General features: G+C 42.6%; 1 protein-coding gene across 1 annotated transcript in view; it reads left to right on the top strand.

The window, feature by feature from the left end:
* The first annotated feature begins 63 nt into the window (after positions 1–63).
* The window catches only part of DDX42 (DEAD-box helicase 42), a 39,647-nt gene continuing 28,242 nt past the window's right edge, over positions 64–11,468 (top strand). Inside the window, exon 1 of the mRNA XM_039235910.1 lies at positions 64–217. The gene's annotated coding sequence lies outside the window, so the exon portion shown is untranslated. The remainder of the gene's footprint in view (positions 218–11,468) is intronic.

Genomic DNA, 11,468 nt, shown 5'->3' with positions numbered 1-11,468 from the left:
CTTGGGCCCGCGCTCTCTGCACTGCGCATGTCAGCTTTGCATTCCCCTCCCCCCGATCAGCAACGGGCCGAGAAGCGGCAGCGGCGGAGGCGGCGGCGGTGGTAAAGGGGGCGGAGAGGAAGGAGCGCGGCGGACGCGGCCTGGACCGCGCGTACTCTGGCCTTGGGATTCTCCGCGTCGGCGGTGGTATCAGCCGCCGCTGCAGCCACAGCAGCAGGTCTGCGAGGAGGCTCTGGACTCGGGGACGCTACCCCTCGGGGCCGGTGGAAGCAACTGCGGGGCCTAGCAAGGGCCGGGGAACCGCGGCCTCGCTTAACAAAGAGTCTGCGGAGCTTTGAGGCGCCGGAGGCTCAGGGAGACGGGAGGGGTAGGAGTGCGAGGCAGAGGCCTCTAGGGGTCCTTCCCAACCTCGTTGCCCTCCCGCGGCTCCCGCGTATCCCGTAACTCTCATTCTGGCCCAGTTGGCGGCTTTTCCGGAGGCGGCGCCCGCCCGTTCTGCTTTAAGAAAGGGATTTGCAGGGTGCCGGGCTCTGGGCAGGGATAGTCACAAGGGTTCTGACCCAGGTCGGCAGCAGATGGCATATGCAGGCCTCCAAATCGGGGAGACCCGATAGGCAAAAGTTGCCAAATCGGAACGCAGAAACAGTGATCTTGAGTACATCACTATCGTCGCACAAACTTTTTTGCGGCCTACTTAAGAGCCTATCTGATGCGAGTAAATAATTTATGTGGAGCTGCAAGCATGACTACTCTAAGGAGGAACTATCGTACTAGTCGAGAATTTGGGGGAATCGTAGCTCTCATCACTTTAATGTAGATTCCGCCTTTGCTCCTCCCTTCTTTAGGTGGTCATTTAATTTCCTCTAGTTGTATATTTTTTTGTAAATGATATCTTTTTTCTCTATATGCACGCCCTGGAGCTCCTAAAGGGCACACATTATGTCTTAATTCCCTTGAACTTTCCAGAGCCAGGCCCAGTTCTGGCACATAGGAGGTGAACAATACGTGTTTCATATAAAAATTTAATTTTAGATTTTCAGCGGTGGGGGGAAGAAAGTATGTTGTATGTTCCTTTATGTAGAAGGGGAATTATGTGGCCTGATCTGCAGTTTGTTCAAGGAATATTTTTTACTGACATCTGCTGCGTGCCTGTTTCCTAGCACTCTTCTTCATCTGTGACCCTTGGCATCCTGCAAAGTACTTTCTGGTGGGGGGAAAGAGAGATAATAAATAGATAAATTATACTGTATGTTAGAAGATGATTATCAACTTAGACTTTTTTAAAAGGCTGGAAAGAAGGATGGGGAGGTATTGCATTTTGAAATAGGGCGGTCAGGGCTGTGAGTACAGACAAGCTGATATTTAAGCAGACTAGAAGGAGGTGAAGGAGTGAGCCCAGTACATAACTGGGGAAAGGAGGGTTCCAGGCAGAAGAAACAGCAAGGGTAAAGACCTTGAAGAGGACAATGGTGGCCTGTTAGAGGGACAGTTAGAAGACCAGTGTGCTTTGGACCATTGTGAGCAAAGGAGTAAGAGAGAAGGTCAGGGAATATCTGGGGGAGGAGCCTTAGAACAACCAGGAACTTTTAGGCGGTTATGAGGATTTCACTTTGTCTCTGCCTGAGTTGAGAATCCTCAGGCTTTTGAGCAGAAGACTGGTACGATCTGACTTACCTTGTTATAATTTGGTGTAATTCATGGAGAAATGCATTTCTTTATATATTAATTTTATCAAATTCATATGATCATCTTAGTTTCGTTCAGCTAACAGAGGAAACAGGCTTACAGACTAAGTGTAACCAGAATTTACTTGTATTTGGCTTTAGAAGACTATGAAGAAATTCTTGGGTTTTATATAGATTCTCAGTAAAGAATGTGTAGTGTTTAGTGCCCAGTATATAGTGTGTGAGATGTTTCAAGGCAGATTATTAGATAGAGTAGATGCTAATCAATTGTCACTACAGCTTTCTCCAATTTCAGAAACAAGTGATAAAGTAACATGGTTTTATAATCAGTGGTTTTGTAGTCGACTATTGTTAAAGTCATTTAGATCAGATCTTATTTTTCACCATTGCCCAAAATATACTCCTTAGCCAAATTATCTTTCTTAGGTTCCACACTTATTCTGCCTTTGTTTATTCTTCCTAACCTTTGCTGTGTCTAGCTTTGCTCCTTAAAATGTCTTCTTCCTTCACACTTCTCTAATCAGCTTACATCTTTCTGTGCCTACCCTGAGGTTCTAGCTCTCTTATGAAGCCATCCCCACTTGCCAGCTCTTTGTGATCTCTGACATCTTCAGTGTCTTGTGGCAGTTGTGTGGGATCCCTGAGTTGAAAAAGATAAGAGAACTTGAGCTTGATAGTCTCCATTTACCAGTGGAGAAATTGATTTCTGGAGAAATAATAATAATGGTAAATATGATGGCTAATACATATTGTGTACCTACTATGTGCCAAACTTTTCTTCTAAGTGTATTTTTGTGGATAAACTCAATTTTTTACTCCAACCCTGTCAAGTAGGTGATATTCTCACTATCTTATAGGCCCAGAGAAGCCAAATCACTTTTTTGAAGTTCACATCAAGTTAGTGGCAAAGCTAGAGTTTGTGAACATATTTTGGTTGCATAGTCTTTGCTAGGTTACTGTCCCACTACGATTTTCTACTAAGTCATAGCATTTTAGTACCTAGAACCATACCAAGCAGGACTTTATGCTGTCTTTAATTTTTCTCCTTGGGACTCCTGCACGTTGAATAAACATGAATAATGAGTACATGCTGTGGAAAACAAGAGATAAAAAATGAGTAAGTCAGTTTCCTCACCAGTGAAACTTGTAACTTGGAGTTGGAGAGAGAAAATTCGAGCACAAATAGTTACGATTAAATGCTGGGTGTTTTAGGGGCACCTGGGTGGCTTAGTCGGTTAAGCATCCGACTTTCGCTTAGGTCATGATCTCGCGGTTCGTGGGTTCGAGCCCCGCGTCGGGCTCTGTGCTGACTGCCAGCTCAGAGCCTGGAGCCTGTTTCAGAGTCTGTATCTCNGCTCAGAGCCTGGAGCCTGTTTCAGAGTCTGTATCTCCCTCTCTCTCTGACCCTCCCCTGCTCACGCTGTCTCTCTCTCTCTCTCCTAGAAATAAATAAAACATTAAAAAAAAATTTAAAAAAATAAATAAATGCTGGGTGTTTTAAGACTAGAAAGGGAGTTTGAGGAATGAGTTACCACTTCTCTGGGGGAGTTGTATTCATGTCATAGGTTCTAGGAGTTGGTTTCAGTTGGGCTTTGAAGGATAGAACTTAGATAGGTATAGTGAGAGATTTGGGGGGGAAGGAATCCAGATTAAGGGACGGGCATTTACCAAAGTGCTTGGTTTTCTGAGAACACTGATGCATGTGGGGAAACCCTGGGAGGTATGAATGGTAAGTATGTAGTTGGTTGCCACAGTGGAGAGTCTCATTCCAGCTTCATTGACTGTGGAAAGCTACTGCATTGAAAGGAATGACAGAATGAGAAATAGGGCAGGATGGTTTAGGGTCAGGATCTGCAAAAACCTGGAAGAGTTTTTTCCTGAGCATTGGCTCACTGAAAGTCACATGACTTTCCCTAGTTTCACAGTATTGACAGACCCAAGAAGGTGGAAATTCATTTTCTCTTTTGCTATGTATCTTTCATTTTTTATACTTTATCACCTAGAGTCACTTTTCATAGGCTATGGAATATTTGCTGGTTGTAGATGCAGCCTCTAGATGTATATCACCAAGACTTTCCAATAAAATGCACATATATAACAGTGGAGTTGAGGAGGTGGAGAGTTACTTGTTAATTAATTGTCAAATATCAGTCATCTCAGAGAGGCCTTACCTGATTTCTTTCTCTTGTAATGGCTTACCTTTTCTTGCTTGCTTTTTTCATCGTTTGGTTTGGTAGCACTTTTAATACCTGAAATTATGATTTGGTTTTTCTTTCTCCTGGACCAGACTGAGCTCCCATCCCTGAGGGCTGGAATGGTGTCTGATTGTGTTACTATATCCAAAGCACCGAGAACAGGGTCTGGCAAAATAGGTACTCAGTACATTGTGAATTATTGATCACTTTGGTAGTGGTGTGGAGGCTGGATAACAGGGACTTGTTAGGAAATTATTGCTGTAATGGAGATGAAGTGGTAAGGAGAGGTATCCTTCATAGTATTGACACATAACAAAAGTAGTTAGTGGTCAGCATAAAACAAAGTAATTACTAAGAGCAGACTTAGGTTGTTCTCTTTAAAGCAGGTGCTCACTAAATTTTGTTTCTGCTTCTATTACAGAACTAATTATTTTCAAATTGGAAATTTTATTTTTAAATGTTTATTTAGGAGAGAAGGAGAGAACAAAGGGGCATGCGTGAGTGTGTGTCAGCAGGGGAGGGGCAGAAAGTGGGAGAGAGACAATCCCAAGAAGCCTCTGCCCTGTCAGCACAGATGGAGGTGGGGCTCCATCTCATGAACTGAGAGATCTGGACGGAAGCTGAAATCAAGAGATGGATGCTTAGGGGCGCCTGGGTGGCTTAGTCGGTTGAGCGTCCGACTTTCGCTTAGGTCATGATCTCACGGTTCGTGGGTTTGAGCCCCGCGTCGGGCTCTGTGCTGACTGCCGGCTCAGAGCCTGGAGCCTGTTTCAGTCTGTGACTCCCTCTCTCTCTGACCCTCCCCTGCTCACGCTGTCTCTCTCTCTCTCCTAGAAATAAATAAAACATTTAAAAAAAAAAAAAAAAGATGGACGCTTAACCTACTGAGCCACACCCAGGCACCCCTCAAATTAGAAATTTTGAAAAGCAGTCTTTTTTAAAGAAAAAATGTAGTCAAAATTTCACAAATATGTTTGCATTTCAGAGTAGAGAATGAGGTCTAGACAGCACCATTTCTCATAAAGTGATAAAATAGCAATCTAAAAACACCTGTACAAATGAAATTCTGATCCTGTAATTTTCATAATTTTTCTGTTTTTAAAATACATGTAGAAAAATCTGAACCCATTTTAAGTGTATAGGGCAAAGGCATTGATTACAGCCACATGGTTGTGCTGCCATCACCACCATAGGGTTCACAGAACTCTTTTTGTCTTGTAAAACTGAAACTGTACCCATTAAACAATAACCCCCCATTGCTCTGCACTCCTGGGCCTCGGCAACCAATTATACTTTATTTTTTTTAATGTTTGTTTATTTTGAGAGAGAGCACAAGTGTGGGAAGGACAGAGAGGTGGGAAAGAGAGAACCCCAAGCAGCTTCCACGCTATTGGCATAGAGCCTGATGCGGGACTCAGTCTCACAAATCATGAAATTGTGACCTGAGCTGAAATCAAGAGTCGGACGCTTAACCAACTGAGCACCCAGGCACCCCAAGCCGTTCTACTTTCTGTCTCTGAGTTTGGCGATTCTGCCTCATGTAAGTGGAATCATACACTATTTGTCCTTTTTGACTGGCTTATTTCCTTAATATGATGTCCTCAAGTTTCATTCATATTGTAGCATGTGTCAGAATTTCCTTCTTTTTTGAAAAAAAAATTTTTTTTAAATTTTTTAAAATTTATTTTTGAGAAAGAGAGACATAGCGTGAGCAGGGGAGGGTCAGAGAGAGGGAGATACAGAATCTGAAGCAGGCTCCAGGCTCTGAGCTAGCTGTCAGCACAGAGCCCTGTGCAGGGCTTGAACCCACAAACTGTGAGATCCTGACCTTAGCCGAAGTCGGGCGCTTAACCGACTGAGCCACCCAGGCGCCCCAGAATTTCCTTCCTTTTTAAGGTTCAATAATATTGTTGGGGTGTGTGTGTGTGTTTATGTGTCCCATTTAGTTTACTTAGCCATCAGCAGACACTTAGGTTCCTTCCATCTTTTGACTGTTGGGAATAGTACTGCTAAGATCGTGGCTCAGCAGGTTAAGCATCTGACTTGATTTCAGTTCAGGTCATGACCTCACAGTCATGAGATTGAGCCCCAGGTCAGGCTCTGTGCTGGGTGTGGAGCCTGTTTGAGATTCTCTCTCTCTCTCTCTCTCTCTCTCTCTCTCTCTCTCTCTCTCTCTCTCCCCCCCCCTCTCTCCCTCTCTCCCCCTCTCTCTCCCTCTCTCCCCCTCTCTCTCCCTCTCTCCCCCTCTCTCCGCCCCTACCCACCTTGCGCTCTTCCATGCTTGCTCTCTCAAAAAAAAAAAAAAAATCATAGGACAGATATCTGTTCCTGCTTTCAGTTCTTGTGGGGATAGACTCAGAAGTGGAATTGCTGGATCACATGGTAGTTCTAGGATTCATTTTTTGAAGAACCACCGTAATGTTTTCCACAGTGGCTGAACCATTTTACGTTCTCACCGGCACTATACAGGTTCCAGTTTCTCCACATCCTTGTCAGCACTTGTTATTTTCTGTTGTGGTGTTTGTTTTTGTTTTGTTTTTTAATAGTCATCCTAATGAGTATGTGGGGATGTGGTTTTCATTTACATTTCCCTAATGATTAGTGGTGAGCACCTTTTCACATGCATGTTGGCCATTTATAGATCTTTGGAGAAGTGTCTATTCAAGTACTTTGCCTATTTTTTTTTTAAGTTGAATTATTTGGGATTTTTAGTGGTTTTTAAGGAAGTCTGAACTTTACCTGGGTGTGGAAGCCATGTGGTGATTTTACATGCACTGAAGCTTGTGGGTATTTTCACCTTTTCTTGTCAGTATGAGAAGTGTTTAGGGAGACAGAGGTGAAGTTTCAGAGCTGTTTGATAGGAGTTTGCCAGCTTGGTAGGAAGTGTGTACCAGCCCTATTACTATTATTATCTGTGAGAAGGCTTAGAAGCATGCACATGTGTACGTGTGCATGTATGTTAAGACCAAATAAAGGGAGCTTTGAAAAGACCCACAAATAGTAGGACTGTAGTTAGTTTTTAAATCTCACTATGTTTATTTAGTAACTGTTTACCAGATGTCTCTTCTTCAAACAGTTTTTGCCTAGCAGAGATTAGGTTAGCTGTCTTTTGTTTGTTACATCAGTTATAATCCCTCAGACCTCTGATTGTCAAGGATCTGTAGCCATATAGCTTTGTAGTAAAGCCTACTTAGTCTAATAGGAAGAATTATTGTCAAGAGTAAGGAATTCATGGCGCATTGAGGATGTTTGGCTTAATTTAATAAGGCTGGAATGCAAGGTTTGTAATAATGGAAGGTGATGGTTTTCACAAATACTAGGGTGAATTTTGAAGAGCCTGAACACATGAAATTTATTCATCCATCGAAAAAGAATGTTTCTAATCTTTATTTTATTTTTGAGAGAGAGAGAGCATGAGCAGGGGAGGGGCAGAGAGAGGGGGAGACAGAATCCGAAATGTGTTGACAGCTCAGAGCCTGATGTGGGCTCAAACCCATGAAACACGAGATCATGATGTGAGCTAAAATCAGACACTTAACTGAATGAGCCACCCTGGTGCCCCTTCAAACATATTTCCACTGTAAATGGAACACTGGACATTTCTTTCTGCCTGTAAAATTTCTCTCATCTTCTATGCCACTATTCTCTGTTGTCCCCCCTTCCTCCTCTCCTTCTCAGGTGGCTACGTGAGCTTCTCTTCCCCGCCTGTTCCTAACTGTTGATCAACCCTAACATTTGCCTTGTCCCTTTTCTCACCCTCTGTGCCCTCTCTCTGCTAGCTTGTCTGTACCAGTAACCTCAAATGCATGTGTCTTGTATCACATCTGTACTCTGTCAACAGACCCTTCCCTGCAGCTACAGACCCAAGTTAACATCTTTCCTTAGCTCTCCCATCTCCTGTTCTGCCTGTTTCTCCAGGCGTGGCTTTTCTAGGCTTCCATCTCCATACCCCCAATTCATAAAAGCCAGATACTTCCAAACTTATTATAGACCTTACTTTGCTCTTTAGCTTCCACATCCAATTATTGTTCACTCACCCCTATTCAACTTTCTCATAGACACCTAAGTAAATAACTCAGATCCACCCCCTTTCTCCTAAGCTGCTTCCTTAGTTCAATACCTTGTCACTTCACATCTGTGTTTTTATACCCTCTTAGCCACTTTCCTTGCCTCCTACTTTTCATACTGTCTACCATTTAATCTTTTTAAAACACTGATCTGAAACATGTTCCCTATTTGCTTAAAGTAATGATTCCTTACAGCTGGCAAAATATAGTTTTGTATATTTTTAACATAGCATCATCTGGGCCCTGCCTGTCCTTCTGAATATGTGACCTACAACTTTCCTAGATGTCTTACTGAACTCTAGCTGCACGGCACTATTTCCAGTTCTCTCTGGTACTACTTACAGTTTCCTCAATGTAAAATGCCTTCATCTCTTAAGACACTGAGTGTCTCAGTTGGTTAAGCATGCAACTCTTGGTTTCAGCTCAGGTCATGAACTCAGGGTTCATGAGATTGAGCCCTGCATCGGGTTTGTCTCATGTCTGCTAACTCTCTCTCTCAAAATAAACTTAAAAAGAGAGAGAGAAACCAAAAATAGAACTACTCTACAGTCCAACAATTGCATTATTATAGGTATTTACCTAGCAGATACAAAAATACAGATTCAGAGGGGTACATGCACCCCAGTGCTTATAGCAGCATTATCAACAACAGCTATCTGATGAATGGATAAAGAAGATGTGGTATGCATATATACAATGGTATATATACTCAGCCATCAAAAAGAATAAAGTCTTGCCATTCGTAATGATGTGGATGGAGCTACAATGTACTATGCTAAGCAAAATAATTCTGAGGAAGATAAATGCCATATGATTTCACTCATGTGAATTTAAGAAACCAAAGAGGTGAATATTTGTTGGGAGGGGGGAGAAGAGAAGGAAACAAACCACAAGAGACTTAAAAAAAAATTTTTTTTTAATGTTTATTTTTGAGTGACAGAGAAGGAGACAGAGCACGAGCAGGGGAAGGGCGGGGGGGGGGGGAGGGGACACAGAATCTGAAGCAGACTCCAGGTTCTGAGCTGTCAGCACAGAGCCCGACGCAGTACTTGAACTCACAGACAGTGAGATCATGACCTGAGCCAAAGTCACACGCCCAACCGACTGAGCCCCCCAAGCGCCCCCCAAGAGACTCTTAATGATAAAGAACAAACTATGGGTTGACAGAGGGAGATGGGTCAGATGAGTGATTGGTACTAAAGAGGGCACATGTTGTGATAAGCACTAGGTGTTGTGTGTAACTGATGAATCACTGGATTCTACTCCTGAAGCCAATGTTGCACTGTATGTGTTCAACTAAAATTAAAAAACAAACAAAAACCCTCTCCTCTCATCTTCTACCCTGGTCTGATGCCTCTCTAGATTTTAAAACTGAACACTAGCGTATTTGTAAATGCCCAGAACTTGGGGGCATCTGGGTGGCTCGGATGGTTGAGTGTTAAACTCTTGATTTTGGCTCAGGTCATGATCTCACGGTTCATGAGATGGAGCCCCAGATCATGCCATGTGCTGACAGTGCCTGCTTGGGATTCTCTCTCACTCCCTCTCTCCCTCTCTCTCTGCCCCTCCCCCATGTGTACTCTCTCTCAAATAAATAGACTTAAAATAATAAATAAAATAAATCCCCAGCACCTGATACACTGCCTGACTTTCCACAGCAAGCTTTCAGTACATCATTGAAAGTTTTCCTGCTAGGAGATTGTTCATGTGATTCTTTTTTTTTCTTTAATTTTTTAATGTTTATTTTTGAGAGAGAGGAGACAGAGTGAAACTGGGGGAGGGTCAGAGAAAGAGGGAGACATGGAATCTGAATCTGAGCTGTCAGCAAAGAGCCAGACGCAGGGCTCAAACTTGTGAACCATGAGATCATTACCTGAGCCAAAGTCGGACACTTAACCGACTGAGCCACCCCAGCACTCCCATGTGATTCTGAAAATCTACCCAAACCTGTAGGATGTTTTTTCATCTTTCCTTTGCTTACATTCTGATTTCTGTGGTTTTTTAATCAGCCCCTTGCGGTATTTTATATACATTAGGAAAAATGAAGTTAAAATTCAGATCCATCATTTTTGTTGTTTAGGAACAGCTCTTGTAAAGCCAGGTTGCAGATTGGTTGAACAGTATTATCAGATGCTAAAATTTTCTTGCTTATAAATATTCTTACTAAATTTCATCTATCTCATTAGAATTATGTTGATTCTCCTTAAGGGATTTGTGAAAAAAAGCAGGAGATGGTCCTAATTAAATTCAAGCAGACAAGTCCTTAGTACTTATTTTAGCCATGTGTACCTGTAATAAAAGGTCCAAATTATTATTTAAAAAATTGGGGGGAGGGCTCCTGGGTGGTCAGTTGGTTAAGCATCCAACTTTGGCCCAGGTCATGATCTCATGGTTTGTGGGTTCGTGCCGCGCGTCGGGCTCTGTGCTGACAGCTCAGAGCCTGGAGCCTGTCTTCAGATTCTGTGACTCTCTCTCTCTTTGACCCTCCCCTGCTCATACTGTCTCTCTCTGTCTCTCAAAAAATAAATAAAAACATTAAAATTTAAAAAAAAAATTTTTTTAATGTTTATTTTTGAAGGAGAGACAGTATGAGCAGGGGAGGCAGAAGAGAGGGAGACACAGAATCTGAAGCAGGCAGGTTCTGAGCTGTCAGCGCAAAGCCCGATGCTGGGCTCGAACTCAGAACCGTGAGATCATGACCTGAGCCAAAGTCAGACACTTAACTGAGGCACCCAGGTGCCCCAAAAGATCCAAAAATTTTTTTTTTAATTTTTTTTAACGTTTTATTTATTTCTAGGAGAGAGAGAGAGAGACAGCGTGAACAGGGGAGGGTCAGAGAGAGAGGGAGTGACAGACTCTGAAACAGGCTCCAGGCTCTGAGCTGGCAGTCAGCACAGAGCCCGACGCGGGGCTCGAACCCACGAACCGCGAGATCATGAAAAGGTCCAAAATTATTAAAGACCGTCTCCCTTGCCCACCCAAAAAGGACGTTTCCCTACTTGAAACTAAGGATGGAGACTGATACAGCATAAGTCAGATTTAATACTCAGTAGACTGGACTAAGTGCTCTAAAATAACCTACAAGGTATGTATGGGGAGGGGCATAGAACCAGAAAAGTAGAGCATGTTGTTATTCGTGGTCTTTTTTCAACAACGTCATTGTAAAAAGTAGCTTTGGGAACTTCTTTCCACATTGGCTTCAGAGCTCATTATAAACATTTTAATTTTTCCTATTAATAGTAAACCTTAATACAAAGAAGAAAGTAAAAATGGAATAACTGCTGTTAACATTTTGAGAAACAGCCCTTCAGCTATCTGTATATGTAACACATGCTTTTATATTGAATTATGTTGAATCATATTACCCACCTTGTTTTATGCTCTTATTTTACTCAATGTGTATCAGATGCTTTTCCATAAATGTAAGTAGTGATTAAAATTTTTAAAACTGAGAGCACATATTCCCTTTGGCTCAGCAATTGCGTTTTGAAAATTGATCCTAAAGAAATAATTATAGGTAT

Source organism: Hyaena hyaena, unplaced genomic scaffold (assembly GCF_003009895.1).
Source record: "Hyaena hyaena isolate Hyena2069 unplaced genomic scaffold, ASM300989v1 scaffold_104, whole genome shotgun sequence".
NCBI classification, from domain to species: domain Eukaryota; kingdom Metazoa; phylum Chordata; class Mammalia; order Carnivora; family Hyaenidae; genus Hyaena; species Hyaena hyaena.
The sequence above is the reverse complement of the archived record's forward strand: the minus strand, read 5'-3'. Positions and strand labels throughout refer to the sequence as shown.